The sequence below is a fragment of the Felis catus genome, chromosome F2 (assembly GCF_018350175.1).
Source record: "Felis catus isolate Fca126 chromosome F2, F.catus_Fca126_mat1.0, whole genome shotgun sequence".
NCBI classification, from domain to species: Eukaryota; Metazoa; Chordata; class Mammalia; order Carnivora; family Felidae; genus Felis; species Felis catus.
In genome coordinates this window covers 25,406,624-25,434,142 of record NC_058385.1, presented here as the reverse complement: position 1 = coordinate 25,434,142, position 27,519 = coordinate 25,406,624, and the positions used below count along the sequence as shown (strand labels likewise).

The following is a 27,519-nucleotide window of genomic DNA, read 5'->3' as shown; positions in this document are numbered from 1 at the left end:
GTTACTTGTCAAACTGGATGAATCATCAAAGACGGGTCATGGATAAAGCAGCATGACTTAGATACATGTCCTACCACATCGATGTAAAAGACTAATAGTATTTACCTTAAAGCATTTGAGAAATTTAAATGGCTTTAAAAATTATTAGTTCAGAGAGAAAATATGCAAAACTGCTCACACAAGTTTAGAAGGTATTTTATGTCCTTTTGATAAATAAGCAGAAATGTTTCTTCTCTCAAAATCCAAATAGTTAAAAATAGGAATCACAGTTCAAGGGTGTATTTTACTAAAATACTTACCACACTTCTTAATCGTGGCAATATTATAAGTATGCACAGCGTTTGTGTGCTAACTAGGACGTGTGGGTATTTGATTCATAACCATGCATATTCTTTTATATTTTCATTAGCCCTTAAGAATTAAATATTGATATAAATAATAATTACTATAAACATTAATTGATTGCAATAAGCTATATTCTAAGTGGTTTACATTACTTTTCTATTACCATGTAACAAATCATCACAAATTTAGTGACCTAAAACAACACCCCTTTGTCAATGAGTCCAGGCATTGAGTGATGGCCTCAGTATTCATCATCCACTGGTCTTGGTCAGAATCCACCGATTCTAAGGCTGAAATCAAGGGGTCAGCCAAACAGACTTCTCATTGGATGCTCTCAGGTAGGATCCCTTTCAAGTTCATTCAGGTTATGGGAAGAATTCAACCTCTTGTGGTGTCGGTAGGAAAGAATGTGCTTCCTCGTGGACTATTTTTTGGGAGCCCACTGTGCTCATAGAGGCTGTTTGCTTTCCTTGTCCTATGACTCCCTTTATCTTCACAGCCAGTACTGGAGAATCTCTGTACCTGCAGAATCTTTCCCAAGCTCTGAATTTCTGACTGCAGGAAAAGCCCAGTCCTTTAAAAAAAAAAAAAAAAAATTTTTAATGTTTATTTTCGAGAGACAGAGAGCATGCATGAGCAGGGGAAGGGAAAAGGGAGAGGGAGACAGAATCCGATAGAAGCAGGCTGCAGACTCTGAGCTGTCAGCACAGAGCTTGACTGCGGGGCTGAAACCCAGGAACCCTGAGATCATGACCTGAGCCAAAGTGGGGCGCTCCAACGACTGAGCCACTCAGGCACCCCAAGCCCAGTCCTTGTTAAAGGCTCAGCTGATTAGTTCAGGCTCACCCCAGATAATCTTTTTTCAAATTCCACTGTGGCATATAATTAATCTAATTATGGGAGTAAAATCCATGATACTCACAGCCTTAGGCTCTACATACTAGAGGGTGGATGTTTGGCGGAGGGGTGGGGGGCAGGAGGGATCTTAGAATTCTTCCATTATGTGATACAAATGTATTTGGTTATTCCGTGAAACTGAGGGGGTTTTGTTTGTTGTTCATCTTAATAGACTCCAGATAGATTGCCCATAATAAAGTACTGTCTAAGAAATTAGCTTTAAAAATCATTTGTAACTTCTTCCTAAGAGAAGGTAAGTGCACTGATACTGCAAGTTGTTAGTATTCATACAGCATTATGTAAAAGGCAGGTGGTAAATAGAGCTCTCTCTTCCTTTCCAAATTGCCAACAATAAAAGATAATCATAACGCAGAATCAAATTCGCTTAAAGACAACTCAAGTAGTTTAAAGAAGCTCAGCGGTCAAGAATTCCAACTCATGTCCATTTTCTTAGTTTTTTTTTTTTTCTTTACTGGTAGACACTTGATCAGAAAACTGAATATTATCTAAATAGCTGTATATATATATATATTTTTTCATACATATATATGTACTTTCATACATATATATATACATATATATATGTATGAAACTTCGAGTGAAGTTTCTGTTAATATCAGAGAACGCCTAAACTGAGACAATTTCATCATTTACATAAAAGTCCTATTACATTTACTGGTGGTTTTAAACCATGCAACCAACAGTCTAAGTCATCTTGGTGACAAAAAACAACTGTGTGCAAATTTCTGATGATAAAGTTAATAATTTATTTTACTTTGGGCATTTTAAAATAGAAATTGAAATTTAAAAGAGGTATTTTCCAAAGTAGTATATGTTTATAGGTCAGAGATGTGAAGCCATAACCTGACCAATGACATTCAGGTCATGAGTAAACATATGGTCTGCCACAGTGACTCAATTAACCATCCATCAATGTAATTGCATAATACATCAGAAGAGGTAGTCTCCCACCATTGATGGTCAGCATTTATATTAAATTTAACAGGAAAAAGCATCACTTTGCTATAGCTTATTGGGCTATATCATATGAAATCTTCTAAAGTAATGCATTTGACATTGTATTTATAGTTTTTGTTTTCTGGAAGAAATTTTTGACAAACTGAGCTTTGGGCTACTGTTAAGGAATGATTCTTCATATAATAAGCTGGTATAGGTGAAAAGCACACTTACAAGACAATTGTAGTACTTTAATCAATTCTAATCATGTTAATATTGAAGTAAGAAGATGTACCATTTACACATTGTATAAATTGTGTATAAATTTAACATATTCAAAACTTCTAAGAAAAGCTGTGGCTGAACTGATTAATATAACTTTTTAGACACTGAATCTTTCTTTACTACTACACATGAGAAAATAATGACAATACTTTATTAGCGATATTTAAAAAAAAAAATTGTGTATGGAACTTAACCCAGATTGGAAGAATGATAGTAAAGGAGCTTGAAATTATGAACAAATAAACATTGGGTTAGGTTTATATTTCATAATTAAGCTGAGTTAAGAAATGCCACGTTCCTATCTGACATCCAACTCCTTCATTTAAGGTTCACATTCTAAGGAATGGTTCCACTAACATTATGCAAATTTGCCCATAAGCCTTAGTGTAAAGCGGGGGGGGGGGGGGGGGAGACTGGAGGGGATATTTTATTCAATCAGTAAGTAGATTTGCATTACCTTTGGAGAAAGGAAGTGATCATTGTCCAGAGTCTTACTCCTGTAAGATTCTTGATATGGAACAAAATTCATGCCGCTAGATTATTTTTCTACTTTTCCAGGATTTGAAATTCCTCTGGTGTGACTCAATTTTTCTGACCTACAGTTGTTTGATATAAAATCTTACTAGATATCTAGTTCTCTTTATTTTTCTAGAACTGGCCCACCATTTTAGAATAAAGTATAATATTGAACACAAGAAGAATAAAATACTAGCAATGTGTACCTTCTAACAAAACAAAAGCTGTATGTGGTTACTAATTGCCAGTTGTATTCGGTAACAGCCTAAAAACACCAAAAGGACAGGTCAAGAAGACAAGGCTTCAAAAATTGTGTATACTATAGAAACTAAACTACTGGGGCTGTCAGCACTGATGAGGATGGTTAAATTTTTTGAAAAAGAAACCAGACACTGCAATGAAAGGTATTTTCCATTACTAAAATTAACTTGAAAAGCCAACATCTACACAAACACTATTTACCCAGTTGGTCTCAAATATAAACTATTCTCTGTTTGGAAATTATCAGCTCTCCTTATTATTTAGATTTGCATTACTAACAAGTCTATATAGACGACTGATAATTCTTTAGTGTCAACTGTACTCTCTTTTTCAAGATACAGAGATTTAATTAAAAATAATGTCCTTCTTGGGGAGCTTGGGTGGTTCAATCAGTTAAGCATCCGACTTTGGCTCAGGTCATGATCTCACAGTTCGTGGGTTCGAGCCCCACATCGGGCTCTGTGCTGACAGCTCAGAGCCTGGAACCTGCTTCAGATTCTGTGTTTCCCTCTCTCTCTGCCCCTTCCCTACTCATTCTCTTTCTCTCTCTCTCTCTCTCTCTCTCTCTCTCTCTCTCTCTCAAATAAATAAACATTAAAAAGATAATAATGTCCTTCTAGACTTTCATGTTCCTGAAGAAACACTTTGCCACAGCTTCACTGCTTTAAAAGAAAGTCAAGAGGCTGCAGAGATTATTCTTGCCCATCAAAATCTCTGACATGTTGTATCTGTCATACTATGCAGGAGCAATACCTATGACGTTCTGCTCACACAAAAGATACACAGTAGGTTCAATGCCAGTGACAATGCCATTCAGGACATTTAACTGGAAAATTTCCACTTGAAAATTGTGAACTGAAACTGGCTTGTTTTTACCATTATGGATGGGTTTGCAGGCAACCTTGGTTTATGCAATTGCACTAAAGCAATAAAATTCTTGTAAAATAGCTCTGTCTGATGTTACTTCACACTTTCATCTGCTAAAGAAAGAAAGGCAAAAGATAGATAAGGATTTCCATAATAAAATAAAATCTGTCTGTTGTAATAAAATACCTTTACATTTCATTTTGAACAGATGACCTCACTTTTCACTTGAGTGAATACAAGAAGGTCACCGTAGTTTAATTTTTGCAGCCCCCTTTATTCCACCTCCAAGCAAATTTATACCTTCACCCCACTTTTAGTCCTTTTTTTCTTAGTGGAGAAGCCACTAGTTTTTAACCTGGGGATTGGGTGGATGCTGTTCTTGGGATTTGGAGGCAAGCTGGATCAGAATCACCAGGACTGTAATAGATTATAATCTGTAATATAAATATAATCATTATGGAGAGACTGACGTTTCAGGCCCAAATCAAGTTATCAGGTGAGAATAATTACCATGGAGAGCTTCTGCTTTGCATGAAATTATGCTACTTTATCTTCAATATCAGTACTTATTAGAAAAATGCAAATTAAATAAAAACCGAGTTACTAATAGAATGGTTATAAAATAAAAATTAAAACTAGCAGCCAAGTGCTGGCAAGGATGTGGAGCAACTTGAAATCCTACATTGCTGGTGAAAATGCAAAACGATATAATCAGTTTAGAAAACAGTTTGGTGGTTTTGCATCCACACAAAAACCTACCTGGATATGTTTATAGCAGCTTTATTTGTAATAGCACAAAACTGGAAACAACCTAAATGTCTCTCAGAGGAGGAAAGGAAAAATAGAATGCGGCACATTTATATAAAGGGATGTTATTCAGCAATGAAAAAAAACTGAGTACTGAAACATGCAACAATGCAGGTGAGCAAATGCATTCGTGAAAGAAGTCGGTGGAAGGCTATAAGTTCTACTATTCCTTTTATATGAAATTCCAAAAATGGCAAAATTATAAAAATGGAAGACATAAGATGCCAAGTGTTAAGAGTGAAAGAAGGGTTTACATACAAGGAGTAGCACAAGGGAGAGAGTGATGGAATTTTACCATAATTTGATCATAGTGGTGTATTTATCAAACTTCATAGAATGGTTCATCCAACAGTGTGAATTTGAATGTATGTGAATCCTAAAATCTGAATAACTTATACTTTGCAAATTTTAATTTTGAACAACTAGGAAGGTTCCACAGTGTGAAAATATGCCTTACTTCTCTAAAGCTGTAGAGACCTTAGGTGTATCTACCAGAACATGATGAGTGATGAAAATTCTTGGAAGTGGCAGTTCTTGGGGGACAAAGTCTTTGTCAGGGAAAGTACAACATAACCCTGGAACATATTGTTGTGACAAAAATTTTTAAAGTGCTAAAACAATGATGAGACATACCAAAAAGAGGCAGAAGTAAGTTTGATGGGGTGTCCACTTACAAAATCTGGGATAATTTGAACATTGAAATACATTTGAACATTAAGATACACAACAATAAGGATGGTTTATAACCCATTGAATAAAATATGAATCCATGAGGGAGGGAGGGTGAGAGGGAGGGAGTGAGAGACAGAGAGAGAAAGAGAAAGAAAAAAAAGAAGGAAGGAAAGAGAGAGGGAAGGAGGAGAAGAAAGACAGAAAAGAAAGAGAAGAAAGAAAGAAAGAAAGAAAGAAAGAAAGAAAGAAAGAAAGAGAAAAAGAAAGGAAGGAAGGAAGAAAGAAAAAAGAAAGAAAGGAAGAAAGGAAAAAGAAAGATTTGTCTTTACAACTGGGTGCTAACAAGTATATATAAGAGAAATTTATGGAATTAAAATTAGAAAATAATTATTTGACAACCATCATAATAAACCTCAATAGATATTAAGACTAGTGGGGTAAGCTTTTTTATAAATAAGATATTTACATAGTTTCAAAAAAATTTCCCACAAAATACTTATTAATTACAAAGAGGCAAAAACAATAACTATACAATGAAGAACCCAGGCAGACACAACTTTAATCAAATGATTAAAGTTAACATAACAATGAGACAAATCAAAATCCTGTATTACCTGATAAGAAGTAATAAAAGGAAAAGCTCTCTATGATTCTTGCCCAGTACATAACATGAATTTAATCATGAGGAAAAATCAGGCAAACCTAAATTAAGGGACATTCTCCAAAATAACTAGTCTATAATATTTAAACGTGTCAAGGTTGTAAGTCAGGGAAAGAGTGACAATTCCAGTCTAAAGAAGGTTGAAAAAACATGGCAACTAAAGGCAACACATGATCCTAGATTGGAAATTTTTTCTTTTTTGGAAATTTTGCTATGAAAAAATTATGGTGATAATTGACAAAAAAAGAATGGGTCACTATATTGATAAAGTAATGTACCCATATACTAATGTATCTATGTATCAATATTACTATTGGTATAGTAATACATCAATATTTATTTCTCAGCATTGATGATTATATTGTGGTTACATAGGAGAATATCTTTGCTGGAATTCTCACTTAAGTATTTGTGGGTAATAGAGTGTCATGTCAGCAGCTTACCTCAATTAATTAAAAAGTGTATTTTTTAAAACTAATTTTGCAAAAAAACCCCATATTTGCAAAAAAATTTTTTTTTAATTTGCAAAAAAAGAAAAAAAAACCATCAGGATTGTCTTCTGATGAAGGGAGTGAGAAAAGTATTTTTTCTCCTAACTTACCATCTTTTATTGTTTAAAGAGTTGCACAATGAATACTAACTCTCTTATACTTCCAGCTTGTATGTCATGTGAACAGAATGGGCTCCTTCTCATTTGACACTATAGAATCAGCAGAGAATTCTCAGGAGAAGTTAAATGAACACAACAGAGGCTTGAGGTGGTATCAACTAGGAGATTACAAAATTGTGCTGACCTAGTTTGCACAGAAGTGGCTTGGAAGAAACAGCTGAGGTCGAGTATTAGAAGTGATGTGAAAGAAGTGATCAATGCAGTATACTCCCGGCATCATTCAAATCCCTCATGCCTTCCTTATCTGGCTATCCTATTATATGGAGCCTCATTCTTTGTGAGTAAGGGGGGAGGTACAAGTTCAGTTCATCACAGTGTCAGTTCAGATGTTGGCCAAATACAATCTCTGCAAAATGGTAATGCAGAAGAGTTAGTGAAAAAGCTACAGTGGCCAAAGCTACTGGAGATATTTGGACAATATTTATTGTTTACTGCAGAAGGTTATATCCTTGCTCAGGAGCCCAGTTTATACTTCTACTATCCAAGCTTGCCACATGGCATCCTTATCCAACAGAGATACTACTAACACCATTGGACTGATTTGATCATATTGCCTATGTGGTGGGGAAGGTTGTGCTTTATACGGGGCTCTATTTGAAACTTTTAGCTTTCTCAGTCACCTAACAAATGGGGTGAATCAGTCGTTGCCTTCAAAATGCTCAGAATTCCACCAAACACTGTGCCTCTTTCTAGCAGTTATGAATTGCTAAAGAAATTGAAAAAAAAAAAAAAAGATGAAGGGGATGTCCTAGGATGGATGCCTCACATCTTTAAACTCCTAAAATGTTCACATGTTTTTTCTGACAGTTTAATATTCCACCACCTCACTCATGCCTTGTGGTTTAGTAGGACATCAAGCATACTTTCTAATCCTTGCTCACCTGGTCCAACTGAAATTATGTGAAAATATACTGTGAACCAATATGATGCTATGGCATCTGAAGAGTGTCAAGATAAGTCTGCTTATCAGAGCCTTCCTCAAACTGGTTACTACAAGAGTGGATGAAATCAAAGAAAGATGAGACCAATAGGTTCTGAAGTGACACACACACACATGGTGTCTGAAACAAGCCAGTAGCCAATAACAGAATCTGAAGAACGGAGCATATGAATTTTCTATTGCTGTCATCCACAAAATTTAGTTGCTTAAAACAACCTCCGTTTATGATCTTATAAAGTCTTTGCTTAGGGTCTAGTTTTGCCTCCTTGAAGTGGTTCTATACAGCTTTGGCTCAGTCACCTTGGTCTTTGGATCTACCCTCTGGCTTTTCTTCCTTTTCATAAGAAAAAGGGGTGCCTATGTGGCTCAGTTGGTTAAGCGTCCGACTTCGGCTCAGGTCATGATCTCATAGTTCATGAGTTCGAACCCTGTGTTGGGCTCTGTGCTGACAGCTCGGAGCCTGAAGCCTGATTCAGATTCTGTGACTCCCTCTCTCTCTGCCCCTCCCCAGCTCATGCTCTGTCTCTCTCTCTCAAAAAATAAATAAACATTTTTCTAAAAAAATTTTTAATGAAAAAAAGGTGCATATTTACAACAGAGTACCCTTCTCAATCTTCTTCCTTCTCATGGAATAGGCTTTTTATCTTTTTAAATTATGTCAACATTTATTTATTTTTATTTTTTTTAAAGTTTATTTATTTTTGAGAGAGAGAGACAGATCATGAGCAGGGAAGGGGCAGAGAGAGAGAGAGAGAGACACAGAATCAGAAGCAGGGTCCAGGCTCTGAGCTGTCAGTGCAGAGCCTGATGTGGGGCTCGAACTTGTGAAATGTGAGACCATGACCTGAGCTGAAGTCAGACACTCCACCAAGTGAGCCACCCATAATTGGCGCCCCAATTATGTCAACACTTTTAATGCAAGCCAGTAGCGGTTCCTTTAATACAGCTGTCTTAAAACTGTGTGACTGAATGTGGTGTAGACATGTTTAAGATTCTAAGAAACCCCTTCATTAATTCTCTGAGGCACAGCTTTAACTCTTCCTGAGGTCTCAGAAAGTATTCTTCACTCCCATCCAAGCTTGATGTTTCCTGTGAGGGCATGAGTTCCAAGAAGTACCCAGAAGTCGATCTTTACCCAAGCTAATTTCTAATTTTGAAAGTCTTTTGCCAGGAATCATTTTTTTTTTTAACACAAAACAAGTCGTACCTTCTTTATATTTCCTCTATGTTTTGCTTGAATATTGAGAAGTTATTTTTTTGTTTTGTTTTTGTGTTTTGTTTTTTAGCCCATCTAACTTCTCTCATATTTTAGGACAGGTAGACACACATATCTAGCTTCCACTTTGATATTATTTGTAGAAATCTTCTCAGAGCTAATACTTTTTTCATTTTGCTGAAGGTGACAATCACACTAATCATTCTGTAGTACAGAACTTGAGTCCTCTTTACCCCAGTGTCTGATAACAATTTCCTTTATGCTCTTCAGGCCTCCACCTGTCACCTGGTCTTTAAGCATATGCCATGTAACTATTGTGTGATGATAGAATCTTACTTCTGGGTACCAATTTCTGCTTCAGTTATCTGTTGCTGTATAAGAAGACCTTAAAATCTAATGGCTTAAAACACTAAGTATGTATTTGTTCATGATTCTTTAATATTCACTGGGTATGATTAGAACAGTTTCACAGTGTCTCGCATAATATCTACTAGGGCTGGCTGTCCATAAGGGTATATTCTCTCATATCTGGTGTTAGCTGGGATAGCTAGAATGGCTAGAGCCAGGCTGAGCTTCCCTATCTCTCTCCCCAGATGGCCTTTCCCTATCTGCCTCAAACTTTGGCAACTGGGTTCCAAAACGGAGTACTCCAAGAAGAAGAGCCTTAATGTGTAAGTGCTACTGAGCTTCTACTTGCATTTTGCTTCTAATGTCTCACTGACGAAAGTTAATCACATCAGCCCATCTCTGAGGATCCTCTGAATTGAGTTGGGAGAGACAGTTCCTCTTCTTGGAGTGCATTTGGAAGAGGCAGCACCACCTGCCCTGGGACAAAAGAGCTGGCAGGCACCACTGAGCTACCCTATTCCCCAACGACAAGCAGAGTCACCTGCTGAGGGCAGTTAACCTGTATGCCAGCTCTTTGCTGCACTTCATCATAAACTCCAAGCCCCTGTGCAGTTGTGTGACTGCTTTTCTGGGACAAACTGGTAACAGCCACAACACGGTGAGATCCTCCCCCACAGGATCAGCTTAGGACCAGATGGCACTATGTCCCCAAAACTTGGAGTTTTGAAACCTAGCTGCATGTCTGAGATAAAAACACAGGAGCACTGCACCACCCCTTAGGCAGATGGATGGAGTGGTATCACTTCAGTGAGCAGCACAGCACATACAGTGGAGGCTTGAGTTGCTTACACCAAGCCTGGCCCTTCTGTGCTCTGCAGGTGCCTTTTTTAACAGGGTGAGTGTGATTGAAAGCCAGCACAACAACAGGCCTCTCCTCAAAAGACCAGCACAAACCCCTCACATGCCCCAGGTCTACTGACCATAGAGTGTTGCAGACTTCAGCTCTAGAGGAAATAAGACCAGGCACAGGCTTTTCTAACACATAAAAGACAGAGACCTGGACAACATTCAAAGACAGAAGAACCCATCCCAAAAGAAAGAACAAGAAGAGGTCATGGCCAGAGAGCTAACCAAAATAGATAAGTAATATGCCTGAACCAGAATTTAAAAAAAAACAATTATAAGGATACCAGCTGGGCTTGAGAAAAGGACTGAAGAAACCAGAAAGACGCTTACCACAGAGATAAGAGACCTAAAAACTAAACAGTCTGATTGAAGATTAAAAAGATTAAATAAATGCTCTAGCTGAGGTTCAAACCTGATTGTATGTAATGACCACAAGGATGGAAGACACAAAGGAATCAATAAGTGATAGAGAAGATAAAGTTATGAAAAATAATGACACTGAAAAGAAGAGGGAAAGAAAAATATTAGATCACAAATGCAGACTTAGGGAACTCAGTATCTCTATAAAGTATAATAACATTTGTGTCAAAAGAGTCCCAGAAGAAGAAGAGAAGGAAAAAGGGGCAGAAGGTTTATTTGAACAAATTATAGCTGAAAGCGTCCTTAATCTGGGGAAAGAAACAGACATCCAAATCCAGGGGGCACAGAGAACTGCCATCAAAATCAATAAAAGCAGGCCAGCACCAAGGCATAGCATAGTAAAATTTTACAGAGATAAGGAAAGAATCCTGACAGCAGCAATGGAAAAGAAATCCTTAACTTACAAGGGAAGACGCATAAGGCTGGCTGCAGACTTATCAACAGAAACTTGGCAGGCCAAAAGGGAGAGGCATGATATATTCAACATGCTGAATGGGAAAAATATGCAGCCATGAATACTTTATCCAGGAAGGCTGTCATCCAGAATAGAAGGATAGATAAAGTTGCCCAGAAAAGCAAAAACTAAAGGAGTTCATGGCCACTAAACCAGCCCTGCAAGAAATATTGAAAGAAACTCCTTGAGTGGGAAAAAAAAAAACCCAAAAGCAATAAAGACTAGAAAGGAACAGAGAAACTCTCCAGAAACAATTTTACAGGTAATGCAATGGCACTAAATTAATATCTATCAATAATCACTCTGAATGTAAATGGACTAAATGCTCCAATCAAAAGACAGAGGGAATCAGAATGGATAAAACAAACAACAACAACAACAAAAAACAAGATCCATCTATAGGCTGCCTACAAGAGACTCATTTTAGACCCAAAGACACATCCAGATTTAAAGTAAGAGGATGGAGAACCATCTATCATGCCAATGGTCGTCAAAAGAAAGCCGGAGTAGCCATACTTAATAGCAGACAAACGAAATTTTAAACCAAATACTGTAACAAGAGATGAAGAAGGGCACTACATCATAATAAAGGGATCTAACAAGATCTAACAACTATAAGAATTTATGCTCCTAACTTGAAGAACCCAAATATAAATCAATTAGTAACAAACATAAAGAAACTCACTGTTAACAATATAATAATAGTAGGAGACTTTAACATCCCACTTACAACAATGGACAGATCGTCTAAGCAGAAAATCATTAAGGAAACAATGGCTTTGAATGACACACTGGACCAGATGGACTTAATATATTTAATAATATATTTATAGAATATGTATAAGATGTGTTTGGTTTTTTTCCTGTTAGAATGTGAACATTTGGAGTACATGTTTATTACATCTCTAGAGGCCTGTTACTGTGTCAGGGTTAAAACTGTTTCTACAGTAAATGAAAGGTTAAGAATGTTGAGAATAATTAAAACCATTTCCATATTCCAGAGTAACTGATAACGGTAATTCCCATGCAACTGATAACTGTACAAATGAGGCCAACCAATTCACCAAAACCAAATCATTTAAGGCCAAAATTTAGTGTGAATTGGTCTTTCACTAAATTGGACATTTATCAATTTGCTTTTAGGCAAATTGGCATCCTATGAATTGATTCTTGGTAAATTTCCTAATGCTCTCTCTGTTTAATGGCCTTAGAAGAGTCAACCTGTATAATTGAAGCACTTGATTCTGGGTGGTTTGCTTTGTAGGAAGGGCAAATTAATCTGCATAAAATTGACTTCTTTACAGTTATTTTTGTCAGGATAACAAATAATATTACCTTTTATTTTCTTCAGTGTTTTAGATTTCAAAAGCCTGGTCGGTCTAATTAATTCTATCTTTAAAAGGAAAGAAAAACAAAAAACAACTTTATCTTAATACTAAAACCATTTTAAAGTCATCCAGGAGTTTGAGGAAGCCTTACAAGGTACGTGAGCATGGTACTTTGCTCCTGCCCCCACTTCTATTCAAAGCATTTCTTTTCATGTGTTAATTCAATAGAAAAGAGACTGGGCTTCAAGTCTGTCTCTCTAGTATGTACTACATACTGGGAATGTGATAAATGTATTTATTCATTTTAACCAAATTCTGCCACAACAAAACAATTTAGAGGCCCCATGGAGTCTATTATAATGGGATTTTACCTGTACTTTGATTGAATTAAAGAATCCTATATAGAAATCAGCTATTTAAACATCATCCACAAGGACTTGAATCATAACGTTTTTCTCTGAAGGAGCACATTATTTACCAGTTTTGGACAGAGGCTAATTAATCCACATTTTGGATGGTACCACTGCTGGCTTATGACAATGTGCTCTGCAACCCTCCGCTCACATAATTCTCTCCCATAGAAAACTTGCGTGAAATTTTCTAAGCAGGAATCCACATGAATTTCTTGGAAGTAGCTCAGACTTTTCATTACGCTTCTGATGTTTATAGGGGGATTATTTTCCCACATTAAATAATATCACTTATTTAAAATCAGAAATCTGTTTTCACAATTTTATCTTATCCATTTACCTTTCTTCCCAAAATGTGTTTTAATATAGATGGTAAATACAGCTTGATTACTTTATATACTCATAACATCGACTGAAATAGGATATAATGACAAGCAATAATCACCAAAAAGCCATCTCATTACGATTATTTTAGCATTTGATAGAGGTTTTGCCTAAGGCAAAGCCAGGAGCTTCATTTATTTCAAAGAGATAAAAACAAGGAAATATGCACATTTGGCATTAAATATGATTATGCAATCAAGGTCTATGAAAGGTAGAGAAGAAATTTATATTCACATGTACATCCTTTCTGACCTTTGAGACTTCCTAGTGACCACAGGGACACTGTCAGCCTACCTATTCTGCAAGTCTAACTGCAGCCCCAGTCTTGAAGAGCCAAGGATTGCACACATCTTTGTAATAACATCAGATTTCCATGTGACAAGACATTTGCTATTATATGTTATTTTTTTAATTGCAAGGCTGATGAGTTTAAGTCAACATATTTCTTTCCCGCTCCTTCTGCTTGTCAGCTGTAGCTGGATTGATAAAATGCAAATGAACAAATCATTAACGAGTACTGGTTATGAATCTCTCAGGCAGTTCAGGACCCTATCAAATCCTGCACCTATTACTTTGTGTGATTGATGTACTATTGTAAGTGATTGTTCCTGATCTTATTAAATCTTATTGATTTTTCCCCAGTTTCTATTTTATGCAGGGCCAGGCTTGGACTATTATGAATGTTGCTGAACACTGTTAATCAAGCTTACACAGCTATTTTGATGGCAAACAATTAGAACTCTGCAGCTCTACCTTGCAATTAGCTTCAGGGATATGGACCTCAGCACCATAATAATGAAAGAGACCGCCTTCAAGCACAGTAATGAGATTTACAATTATGACCCCAAATAACCCCTGAATATAACCAATCTGCAAATTTGGATGTGTTTATCAATAATTTCTCCATTTTTGTGAAAGTGAATTTGAGAATTTTTCTCAAAAATATTCTTTCCTAGCAGAATCATCCTTGTAATATATTATATCCATGTAATATATTACAAACGAAGCTTAAGGGTTTTGATTATATAAAATTGCTGTTATAAACACTTTATATGATAGCTGACTTAAAAATGCATAAGCGGATTAAAAATAATTCAAATAATTTCTCAAATAGGTGCATGAAATTTACATTTTCCAAATATGACAGTAGAATTTGTTAAAGGAAATATGGAACATAAGTATCATTTGCTTTTATTTTCGCTAGTAGATTTATTTATTTAACCGATTTTTATTAGGCATCTACTATGTGAATAGTACTGCAGTTGAATCTACGAATCACACAAAGATGATTTAACTCTACTTCTTTCTACACTGTTCTTATATAATATCATAAATGTTTAAATTAATATGTCAAGAGTATCCATGTCCGTGTAATTCTATTTAAGTCTATCAGGGGGAATCTCATGGATAAATTTTATTCCAAACCTCTACATTCCTGAGGTACAAATTCTTTTTTTACTCCTTATTCCTAGCAAAAGACATTATTTCCTTCTTTATTTAGAATGTAGTATCTGGTGAGATTTTTCTTATTCAACCACATCTTTTCCCTCTTGTCACTTAGGGAGAAATGCTGTCTTTACCTATTTCTTCAGCAATGATTTTATTCCCACACCCTCTCGACTTCTTATTTGCCTCATTGCATTAATTTTGTTTCTAGTTTGTACTTGCTCTCTTTCCACTGACACTTTTTTCTTTGAGAAACACAGGTTACCCACTCCCTGGAGCAAAGCAACTAATTAACTAGCCATCCCAACTTATATTTGAGGCTGACGTTATGTAACTCTACAATATCTTTCACTTTTCTTTCAAAATTCTGCATCTAGTGTTTGATGACTGTGGTCTCCACTGTAAGGCATATGGCATTTTGAAGAACAGCTCTGTTGGCAAAGGCTAAAAATAAACCATTAAACTTCCAGAGTGTTTAATAGCAAGAAAAGTGTTAAGACAGACCTCACCCATCCTGAAGCCTCACTATATGTCAGGCGTGGGGTGAGGTTGATACAAGGTCAGAGCTGTGATAAGAGTCAGGGATATTAGTTGCCAACAATTACTAACTCCTGGCCCATTATAGCCTGGCCTGCGTGACTCCCGGTTAAACAAACAGCCATTCTGATTGTAACTTCCTTATTTTTCTTAGTGGTATCTTGCAATGAGAAGTAGAAAGAGCAACATAGTAGCTTTAAGGTCAGAAAATAGCAAATTTGGAGTCTTGTTTAAAACCACTTATGAGTTATGTAACATTAAAAAAATTACCTAAATCCTTCTGAGCCTCAGCTTCTTCATTTGATATTTAGAACTCACGGGGGGCCATTTTTAAGGATTGGAAATAATGTATTAGAATAATGTATTGCATTGCACATGATCATAAATTGCCTACCTCACTTATGCCATCTTCCCAGAGAATATGTCTCTACCAGCACTACTTGGAAAGAAATAGGCTTCATAACTTCCTACTCTCTCTCCTAACTATTGTTGATTTTAATTAGATCAGGGAGAGACATTTGACCCTAGCCTACGCTGAAGAGAAATTCTCTTTCTCTCTGTCTTTGTCTCTGTCTCCGTCTTTCTGTCCCTCTACCACTTGCTCATTCTTGCTCACCCTCTCAATCTCTATCTCTCCCATTTTTACTAACACAAGAAGAGTTTATCAGCACTTAAGAGTGACATGCTATTCTATAAAATAAAAATCAGAGTTTTTATCAATGCAAGACAAAGGGAAATGCAGGCTGCAATTATAGAGAATCATTAGGACAGCCTGCAAATACAGAGCAGAAAACGATGCAGATGTGCTTATAAAAATAGGTTAAGATACCCACGGGTGGGAAGTGATGAAGAGATAAAGACAAAGTGGGATGGGAGAGAGACAGAAAGAGAGAGAGGGCAAGAGAGATGGATTTAACACACACGCACATGCAAGCAAGCCCTGTCCTGGTTCTTGACGATCTCGTTGCTATAAAATCTGGCTATGTTTGAAGGTCATGAAAACTTATAAACTTAACCCTTCCTTACATTTTTGTTGCTGTTGCCCTTTGTTTGCTTGTTTGAGCTAATCTTAGCCAATCTTTGTCCAATAAGTGGTAGCTTCTGTTATTTATTCATTCAAGGGGGGTTTATGATGACCTATTCTATGCTCAGAGAACAATAGTCAAGAAATAAAAACCCTGCCTTTTGAAGTTTTCCTTGAACTTCCTCTTTTACAAGTCTTCCTCCCTTAACACTTTGGAGTAACTTGTCACTTAACTGTTTGAAATTCCGTATGCAGCTCATCAGTGAATCCTGGGACTCTTACTGGTTGGTATTGCCTGTTCTTTCCACTGACTCTGCCTTGGGCCAGCGCCTGGTGGTAGCACACACACCTACTGCCCAGGCCATCTTATCTCTTTTGTCTTATCTTTCCAGACTGTTCTACAAACTTACAGACATATCATAGGGCCAAACGTTAACTGTGTTATTTCCTTGTTTAGAAAAAAATTGATGACGGAGTGTTCTTACCACAGTAAAATAAAATTTAAAAGAAATTGATGATTTTTCGTTTACCCATGGCTAAATCCAAACTCCTTTAGCCATATGTTAAAAGCTCACTAGCATCAACCAATTTTTCCAACTAGATTTTCTACCAACTTGTAAATCAATTTCTCTACATTATTAATACTTTACATAATTTTATACTTGCATCTCTTATTTGTGTTTACATTCTATTTCTCTCCTAAAGTGAAATACTTCTTGTTTGTCTGAATTTTTACTTCAGGAAATGTTTTAAGACTGTGCAATAATACTTTCTGAGTTTGAATCTTGGTCTTCTCCTTTTTTCAGTTATGTAGTATTGAGGGAGGTATTTAACCAGCCTGTGCCCTTATTGTTTTATCTACTTAAAATAGCACTTATCTCATAAAGATTTTCACTCAAATTTTTTAGAATTGTAGTAGACAGCCTCTAAGATGGATTCCAGTGATCCTTGGTTTTCTGGTTTTCACACACTTGTGTAATGCCACGCTTTTGATTATGGGCCAAACTTCCTAACTTGTTTCTAATGTATAAAATACGGCAGCAGTGATGGATGTCGCTTCTGAGATTGTTACAAATGACTGTGGCTTCCATCTTGGGTACTCTTTCTTGCTTTCCTTTGAAATGTTCACCTTGGAGGAAGCCAGCTATTATGTCATGAGGTAGCCCTAGAGAGATGCTCACTTGAGTGAACTTGTAAGGAGAACTTCTGAGGTCTGCTAACAACCAAATGAGTTTGGAAGTGTGTACTTCAGCCCCCATCAATCCTTAAAATTACTGCAGCATTGACTGAATGATAGCTTGACTACAACCTTATGAAACATCTGGACCCAGAAGCCCCAGCTAAGCTATGCCTGGACTCCTGACCCACAAAACTTATGAGATAATAAATGTTTGTAGTTTTAAGCTGTTAATTTGGGACATAATTTGTCATCCAGTAATAGATGACTCAAAGAAGAATTAAATAAGATAATGAAAATTCATAGAAAGAGTTTAAGTACCAAAAAAAAAAGTTAACTGCTAATTGTATTGCTAATACTATGGGCCACATTCACCCTTCTCTTTTCTGAATTTTCATGGGGTAAATACATTACAATCTATAGCAATCCTATGATTATAATTTGGCACCCTAGATTGTTAAATAAATTTTATTTAACTCTCTCTCTCTCTCTCTCCCTATATATATATATATATATATATATATATATATATACATACATATATATATATATATATATATCTCTTTTGGCAAATTGATATATCTATCTATCTATCTATCTATCTTTTGGCAAACACCATCTCTGGAAGATAAGAATTGTGTTTCCACCCTTTGCACCCCAGTACTTCCAAGCATTTCTGTCACCAAATTTTGTCAACTAACTATCTGCTATGGCCTGTCAAACAGAATCCACACTGTGCATGATCTGGAATTCTAGAATGTGCTTGAGAAACTCCTGGGCCAATTCCTTGGGGGTGAAATTCATGGCATTGACACACGGTAATTCCTCATGGAGAGGGATGTGTTGGGGACTTCATGACTTCTAGAGTGGCCCTGAAGAAGGTGCTAGTGCACATCATTAAGAGTCTTGCATCGAGTTTCAGGTTACACTTAAATGTGCCATGCTTTACAGAAATTTAAAAAATAAATAATAAATAAAATACACACACACACACACGCACACACGCATACACACACACACACACACCTATATGAATGTAGATGCACATATATGTATGTCTTTGAAGTCAAGACTCTTCTGGCTTTATTTTTTCCACGCACTGTGTTAAGCCTATACAAAATGTGAATTTATTGCATGATGAATAAATTGATGCCAGATAGAATGACACACTTTGATCCATTAGACTTGCTTTAAGAAAACTCTGCAAGCTGCAGAACTGGTATTTCTGGAATCCATTTAGGGGTGACTGTGAATTGGGTCAAAGGGAATTAAACAGATGGAATTATCTGGTTTCATTTGAGTGAGCTGAGAAAATAGAGATAGCATAGCTTGGTTTCCATAGTCAGCAGCATATAACCTTTCATTTAATATTGGACCAAATATAGATAATCAAGACCAATTTATATTATCAAAAGTCATTTCAAATGCTAGTAAATACTAAACCCACATAGCCTTGAAAGCTTATGTTGTGGAAGAAGAAATTCAAATTGCTTTGTCTGTGCTTTAAATATTGTCAAACAACTAGCTTATTTGTTTATATGCCTTTTTTCATCACTTCCATTAGTTTAAATATTACATGGTTGCACAAATTAAACTGATACAGACATTCAGTTAGAAACCTGGAGGCAAGTTTCTGACCTAAAAAGCACGCAGATTTGGTAGACTGACAGATCTGGGCTTAAATCCAGATTTAGTCACTTGCTAAATTTGTGCCTTTGAGCAAATTATATAAATTTTCTTAATCTCAGTTTCTCATTGTCTAAAATGGGGTAATATTTGCCTCACAGAATTATTTGGTGATTAAATCAGATCATATAGTACCTTCTACACAGAAATCACCAGTCCCTTGTCCATACTGTTTTAAAGCATGTTTATATAAATGGTTACATTAAAAAAAAAGAAATTTACTAATTAGAAAATACTACAAAAATATCGAAGTTAAAAATGATGCCTGATGTCCAACTAATTTTCTTTGACTGTTCCATGGTGGCAGACCTCGACCAGTACAATGTTACAATGTCAGGAATAATAGCAGCCAATTTGCCAAAAGGACTATGAATGTAGTCTTTGCTCATCATACTTCTAAGTCTCAGAACTGTCAAATTACCCAAAGGAATTTTACAAGAGAAATTATTTTAATCATTTCTGAGGATGTAAGAAATTACTTAGATTTTCCTCCTTGCTATTAAGTTTTCCTATGTCCCAAGTATATGCATATTGAATGCCCTCTATTTTTATTTTCTTGTTTTTAAATTGTCTCTCAAAATGACTTGGAGACTTACTGAACAACATAAGTTAAATGACACTTTAAAATATTAGGTTGAACAATACTGAAACAACTTTAAATCAAGTGGTTTCTGCATAAATTTATATTAGTGTTTGAGTATATTAGTGTTTGAATTAGTGTTTTGAAATGGAGATTTAGGAAATAATCTAAATAATTGATTCAAAATAAATCATTTTTTTCTGCTGTCTTTGTAATCACTCCCTTGCAATTGACTTTAAGTTTCTTGCATTTCTCTCCCCCTCTGTCATTTCCAGACAAGGCCATGACACTAGTTAAAAGTTAAGCCCAAATATTCACCTACTTTACACCTAGCATAGGGCTGCTGACAGGGAGAAAAGCCTTCAAATGCTGAGTAACCTTACTGCATGACCGTAAATATCAAATGACTATAGGATGGAAACTGACTGCCTTATCACACTAACTTAACATATTAGTACTCCCTTACATAAAGATAACCATTTCATATCAACTTTTTTACTCAGACCTTCAAAATGCTCCCCCAGCTTCCAGTGGCTCACCTATAATCCATAACTACCACATACACATGAGCATATAACCCAGAGACAGAGAGTAGCACACAAACTCTCAGCTGATATCCTAGGTTTGAGAACACCTTAATCTTCTTCCCGCCAAATCTACTTTCTAACAGCTTCTGTTCAGTTATACTGGGTAAAGTGTGCCCACTCATGTCCAAAGTCAAACCCTTTCTTGTAGGTCTGGATCTCAGTTCCCTCTCACATTCTTAAGGATTTTGCTCTTGCAATCATAATTTATCTCTTGAATTATTAATTTTCTTTTTTTTTCATTTTGTCCTTAGCATACAAACATAATTCTAGTATATTCCATCCTAAAGATTCCACTCTTAATCTCATATCTTATATGTTGACTCTCACTCACAGAAATTATTTCCACAGGGTTGTTTATATTCACTCTCTCCAAACTGTATGCCATTTTCTTTTTTCAACTTGTCCAGTGATGTGTCAGTGCCTACTCTTTTGGTGAAATTGGTCTCACCCAAGTCATACAACGAACTTGTGTGCTGCAAAATCTAATAGTTACTTTTTTGTTCTTGGCTTCCTCCCATTCTTAATAACTTCCAACATAATTGTTCAGTCTTTCCTTCTTGAAATATTCTCTTGAATTTTAAGACAATCAGCTCTCCCTGCTTGCCCATACTGATACTGTTCTTTTCCATTTCCTCTGTTGGCTGTCCTCCTTTGCTCAAACTATATGTCTTGTTGGCTCCTGGGTTTCATGTAGGCCCTTTTTTGTCTCTATATTGAATCTCTGCCTAAGTAACACCATTCCATACTAGACAATTTTATAAGTACTCTGACAGAAGTATGAACAGTAGAGTGAGGATATAATCATAAAACAGATTTTTCTCCAATTATGCCTTCAAATATGAACTATTGGATATCCTGTAGTAGTGTCTAGGGCAGTGGACATACCTTTCCAGTCACTCTCAGCTGTCATACTTTCAGCCAAATTAACTTTAAAATTGAATCTCATATCCAATTTTATAATTTTTGTCTATCTGTTGTAAAACGCCTGAGGTGAAAGATACATCTAGTCGCACTTCAGTGCGGCTCTCAGGAAACATGGAATGTGCCTAGCACCTATTATTTCAACTTTGGACCTTTAGTCATTTATCTGGACTGCAGGATAGGAAAGCACAGGACATCCTGCTACACATGGATGGCCCTGAAGTAAGAACCAGATGCCAGATACAGTTCCGTGATGGAAACCCCCACGTTGAGATGGGCCTGGAGCGAGAAGAGGTACACGTTCGGGCAAAGGTTGCTGGTTTCTCGAGGCTTGGTGATTAAGCTCTTTTGGATAGTTGAGGTCCATAATGAGTTTAACCCCAGAATTAAGGTTATGTGCGATTATACACTATTATGTCTTATGTAATATCAATGGATTACTGTACCTGCTTAATATTCATTCAATATCCAACTGCCTTCCTGACATTTCCCCTTGGCTTTGAAATGGGGGTCAAGGGGCGCCTGGGTGGCGCAGTCGGTTAAGCGTCCGACTTCAGCCAGGTCATGATCTCGCGGTCTGTGAGTTCGAGCCCCGCGTCGGGCTCTGGGCTGATGGCTCAGAGCCTGGAGCCTGTTTCCGATTCTGTGCCTCCCTCTCTCTCTGCCCTTCCCCCGTTCATGCTCTGTATCTCTCTGTCCCCAAAATAAATAAACGTTGGAAAAAAAAATGAAATGGGGGTCAAAATAGAACTCTTAATTTCCCAGTCCCTCCCACACACTTGTTTCTCTATCAGTCTTTCATATCTCACTACATGTCACTATTATCTATCAAATTGGTCATGACGAAAACATGAGTTCTCTTTGATTCTTCTTTACCCTTCACCCCACCCTTCCTCCAACCCAACAACAAGTCTGTCATCTTCATTTTTAAATATGCATTTCACACTCATGCATCTTGTTTAGATCTCCAAGGTTACCAGCTTAGTCCACAGCACCATTCTTTACATGACTGTTGTAATAGCCCACTAACTGGTCTCCCACTGCCATTCTTGTTCCTGGAATCCATTTTCTGCATTCTAGAAACAGTAATCTCTTCAGTGTGAATCTGTCACTCCTCTCTCATAAGCTTCGATGGTTGCCTGTTGCATTCTGAACAAAATGAAAACTCCTCACCATCCGCTAAAAGGCCTTCCATGAGCCAGTCTCACAGTCATCTTTATGTTGTTTGAAAATAAGCTAGTTTTAACTTGGAGCCATAGTACCTGCCAGCCTCTCTCCCTGCAATACTCTATGACTGTGTGTATTCATAGCAGTCCCTCTCTATCTTTCTGTCTCTCTCTCTTTTCTCTCTGTAATTTAGCTCTCAGCTTAAATATGTCTACTCTGTGAAAACTTCCTGACCACTTAATCTGTATTAGGTTCTGCTATCTCATCATTCTTTTTCATATGATATAGTTTTGATTCTCTTGTCACTTGTCACTATCTGAAGTCATCTTCTTCATTTATTTGTTTAATTTGTCATTATCTGTTTGGCACAGATAACGCTTTGCATCCACAATTTCCATTTTCTTTTCTTCCTGGGCACATAGACTGTTTTTCCTACGTTCCTGGCAGCCAGGTGTGGCTGTGTGGTTAGTTACAGCCCTGGAATGTAGGCAGAAGTTACCTGTTCTGCTTTCATGCCCGGCCTTTAAAACATCTACAGACCCTCCAGGATCCTTCTCGCTTCATCACTCAGACTATTGTGAACAATCTGGTGACAGACATTGAGAAGCCACCAGCAAGGAGGAGCCATGATTTCTTGATCAACATATGGAGTACTAAATCCAAATACGCATTTGGACTACAATGTGAGTGAAAAAAATAGCCTTTAACACCTTAAGTCATTGATTTTAGAGTTGTTGACTGTAGCAATTAGCCTACTTTGACTAATATATCTTTCCTGTTCATTGCTACACTCACAGTATCTTTAACAGAAGTGCACTAAAAATATTAAGCAAATGAATGAATGATTGGATGTTTAGTAATTTAATGTGCTTTAAATACATATCCATGCATCGCATATGTAACTAAGAAATTTTCAAGCATAGACCTCTTTAATGATTGGAATATTTTTCTAGTAGCAGGTTAAGACTAGTTAGAAAGGCTTAGATAAAGGTAATATTTGGATAGAATCATTATTGATTTGAAAATCAACCCTAAATTCTTTGACTCTGAAACACTATAAGAATGTCTTTAACAGAAACTAATGGGGAGATACTTAATTCTCCTTTTTGTAACCAAGAAAAAGATATTTCCATTAATAGCGAACTATGAGACTTTAATAGAAAATACTCCACTGACAGACTTTGTCTTTCTTTAAATATTGGTTCAAATGAAAATCGATGTCTTTTTTATTTGAAGTTTGGTAGTTAAAAAGCCAAGCTTAGGATACAGTATTTTAAGAGCTATAGAAAATCACAAAAGCCAATGTTTTACTAAGTTGGTAGCTATAACTGGATAATAAGTTATATGTAATAATAACTGGATAATATCCCAATGTTATAGTGATAGAAGGTTAATCTGAAACTAAGATCCTGATCCCTTATTTCTTAGTCACTGTTCATTTCCTGACACTTGATTTTGAAAATTCAGGGTTTTGTTTGTTTGTTTGTTTGCATACAGTGACTACTTTGGGCTTTTTCTCTTAGATTTGCTTGATTACACTGAAAGAATCCTCTATCAGTACTTGGAAAATGACACAAAAGCTAAATTATGAATTATTGAAATAAACTTCAATGCTTTGGTCATTAGGTATGAAAGAATACATAGATGCAAATAATAAATACAAAATAAAAATATTTGTATACTTAAAAACTATCTCAGTCAGGTTTAAAGCTACCTTTCCCCCCCTTTTTTCTCCTTTTATCCCTCTTATCAAATGTTGCCTGGATATTTTGATTCTACTTGGAAAATATCATTAACTTTTACCTTTTTATTTCTATTTCCATAGTTACAATTCTAATTAAAACTCTCATTATTTTTTGCTTGAGTTATTTCTGTAACATCCTAAGATTAACATAATATAGGAGGTGATGTTTCTTCATTGTTTAAGATTGATTCAGCCATGCACATCCACCATAGCCTCCTTGGAGTTCTAGAAAATTGGTGCATTAATTTGTTTGGTCAATTAGCAGATCTTATCGGGCTCTATCCCTTAGATAGGCACTATACATGTGGAGATCAACTCACTATCCACCCAAATGGTAGATAAATATATAGCTTTATAACTGCTAGAAATGTAACTCATAAAAATGTGGCTTCATTGCTGTAACAACCAGAATAAAAATGAATTCTTCCCAAAAGTATTGAAGAAATTTCACTGAGGAGGTGACATTTTAGGTGGATCTCAAAGACCCAGTAGACACTTAATCAAATTATAAAATGTTTGAAAGCTGCTCCTGAACTGAAAGTTTCAAGATAAATTGTTCAAAAACTTGTTAGCAGTCTGAAAAGTCGTGAGTGTAGAATACTGGGAATGCAGGTTAATTGGGGAAAGGAAAGTGATGTGGCTCTAAAACCTAACATTGCATATATAGCCAGAAGGTTCTTTATTTTCTGGCTCACTAAACAGGTGCCTTTATCTTTCTACATACCTCTGTTTACATCCATCCAAACTCTATCTTCTTGGTCAAAGAAGATTGAAGAATGCCTGAGGAAAAGTACTGGAGGCAAGTCTGTAAAAGAGGGAGAAACAGATTATGGAGGCTTATATTTCTTTTTCTGAGATAATATAGGTTTCATTCTTTAAACAATAGGAAAGGAACAAGAGTTTCAAACAGTCAACTTGATGAAGGATGATAAGGTCAACTAGTGGAAAAGCTAAGGTTAACTGGTGGAGACTGACATAGTGAGAGATTTCGGAGTTCATGGTTTTGTGAAGGTCTAAACTAAGGCAATGAGAAAGGGAAGACTAAAAGAAGCAAATTCAAGAGTGATTTCTGAGGCCAGAGAAGATGTAGAATCTACAGACCTTGTCAACTGAATGAGAAAACAGAGTCTAAGATCAAAACAAGTTTTATAGATGATAAGCCCTTGGGTTAATAGGAACAACATATTTAGAGAATAGTAACACAAGAAGTGAAAGAAAGTGATTTCCTTGAAGGCTGGGGAAGGAGGTGGATAACAGGACACATTTTTAGGCAAGTATCCATAGACTGATGGGAGATTAAACTAGATGTTTTTTATTAGGCGAGATTTAAAAAAAACATTGGGGAACATATTTTTTTTCATTAAAAATAAATCTTCAAACATTGTTAGAACTATTAACAATACATACAATATTTTAAACATTACTAAACATGAAATTCTAAGTTTCAGCCAAATTTAAGTAAAATTCTCAATCAAATTAGCTTTATTATTGTTCTAAACTTTTTGAAAATTATATCACTGCTTTACTAATTCTGTGAATTTGTTCCTAGGACTCCTACATGTATTCTGAATTCACGTTTCTTCTGGAATAGGCACACCAACTAACTACGGAGTTTTAGTGAATCTTCACTGATCAGTATGAGTCTGTAACTGTTCTCTGTTAAGGGTAAATTTTAGTTATTTGGACTAAATAACTTCAAGCTCAAAATGGCCTTGGGGCTTGAAGCTATTTCTAAGTAGTATCTTAAGTGACCCTTAAACTATGTTTAGTTTGTTCTGACTCAAGTTTTCTTGAAGTTGAAATATAGCAAAAATAGATATTTCTGTCTTTTTTTTTTTCTTCCAATGTTAAGTTAGAAGAAAAACTATTAGAATTCCAGGGATCTTGCTTATTTTAAAAATATTCTCACAATAATTCCTTACACAAACTGTTACTTGATGATCATCTACTACTCTAAAAATGACTGAAAAGTCCATGCCTATGGAACTTACAAAACATCAAGGTAATTTCACCTTTTCCAAAGCTTTCTGTACAACTTTATGAAGTTGATCATTCTATGTTTGGGGAAAATATACAATGGGACAAGCTGAAGTCCCAGAATAAGAAATAAATCATTTATGGTAACATTAACGGGCCATTCCCAACAATCACCAAAATTACTTTTAGATGTAAGCACTCACGAATTTCTTTTAGCTATTATTTTGTACCACAGAATGAAGTGGTTACATAAGCAATGCCTGAAAATCTCAACTCCAAGCACAATGTTGCTTCTGAGCCAGGATTTGCTAAAAAATTCTGGCTGTTTGTTAAAATTAGCCCTAATCTAGCTCTGAATTTTCTTTCCTCCAGGTGCTCAAGAGCAAAATTATCTAATCCACAGAACTCTGTGTTAACAGTTTTAAGTATATGTGTATATATATGATTTTTATATTTATTAAAATATATCTACATTTTAAAATCACAGTGAAAAAAGAGACTCCAGATAGAACAGAGAGACATAAGAGCTCTTCCTGAGAAGTTTTTTATCTAGTAGTAGAGAGAGGGTTAAAAAACATCAACATAGAATAGCTTAGAATTTGTAGTAAGAAATGAAAAAGTGATCAAATTTTACATCACCCCCTCTCCCACAAAAAGTCCTTAGGGAGGACAGAGTAATCAGTTTGCTTAATTAATAAACATTTTAAAAATTAAGAAAAAAGGTCAAAGGTGATATTTTTTTTTAATATGAAATTTATTGACAAATTGGTTTCCATACAACACCCAGTGCTCATCCCAAAAGGTGCCCTCCTCAATACCCATCACCCACCCTCTCCTCCCTCCCACCCTCCATCAACCCTCAGTTTGTTCTCAGTTTTTAAGAGTCTTTTATGCTTTGGCTCTCTCCCACTCTAACCTGTTTTTTTTTTTTTTCCTTCCCCTCCCCCATGGGTTCCTGTTAATTTCTCAGGGTGATATTTTTAAAGTAACATTCATTACTTTTCCTGAATAAAATTTTATTCATCCTTTTTTCACAACCAATGGAGAAAATGTTAGAAAATAGATATACAAAAGTCATTTATACTACTACTAACTAAAGATAATAAGCACATGCCCTTGTGTCTCTTTTCAGCTGTTGCTCCTCTAATTATCTAATTTTATAAATTTACTGTCTTTATCTTTGAGTGGATACTGTGCTATGCCATCCAGATGCCCTTTAGCCCTGAGACATTCTTGCTTCCACTGTTGGGAGTGTTGGAACCACAGGCCCTTGGCTGAGTGGCTCTTTCAGAGTCACTCTCAGCTGAAGAGATCCCTGTAAGATTGAAT

At 36.1% G+C, this 27,519-nt stretch overlaps 1 long non-coding RNA gene across 3 annotated transcripts; it reads left to right on the top strand.

Moving 5' to 3' along the window:
• Positions 1–515: 515 nt before the first annotated feature.
• On the top strand, positions 516–26,963 carry LOC105261368. Of its 3 annotated transcripts, XR_006592503.1 has the most exons (6): positions 517–683; positions 9,365–9,507; positions 9,688–9,765; positions 12,574–12,704; positions 13,987–14,164; positions 25,763–26,963. It is a non-coding gene; the product is annotated as an uncharacterized LOC105261368 (long non-coding RNA). The 3 variants fall into 3 exon arrangements; XR_891320.4 differs by lacking the exon at positions 25,763–26,963 and having other exon boundaries at positions 516–683; positions 13,987–14,225; XR_006592502.1 differs by lacking the exons at positions 9,365–9,507; positions 25,763–26,963 and having other exon boundaries at positions 13,987–14,225.
• Positions 26,964–27,519: the final 556 nt, after the last annotated feature.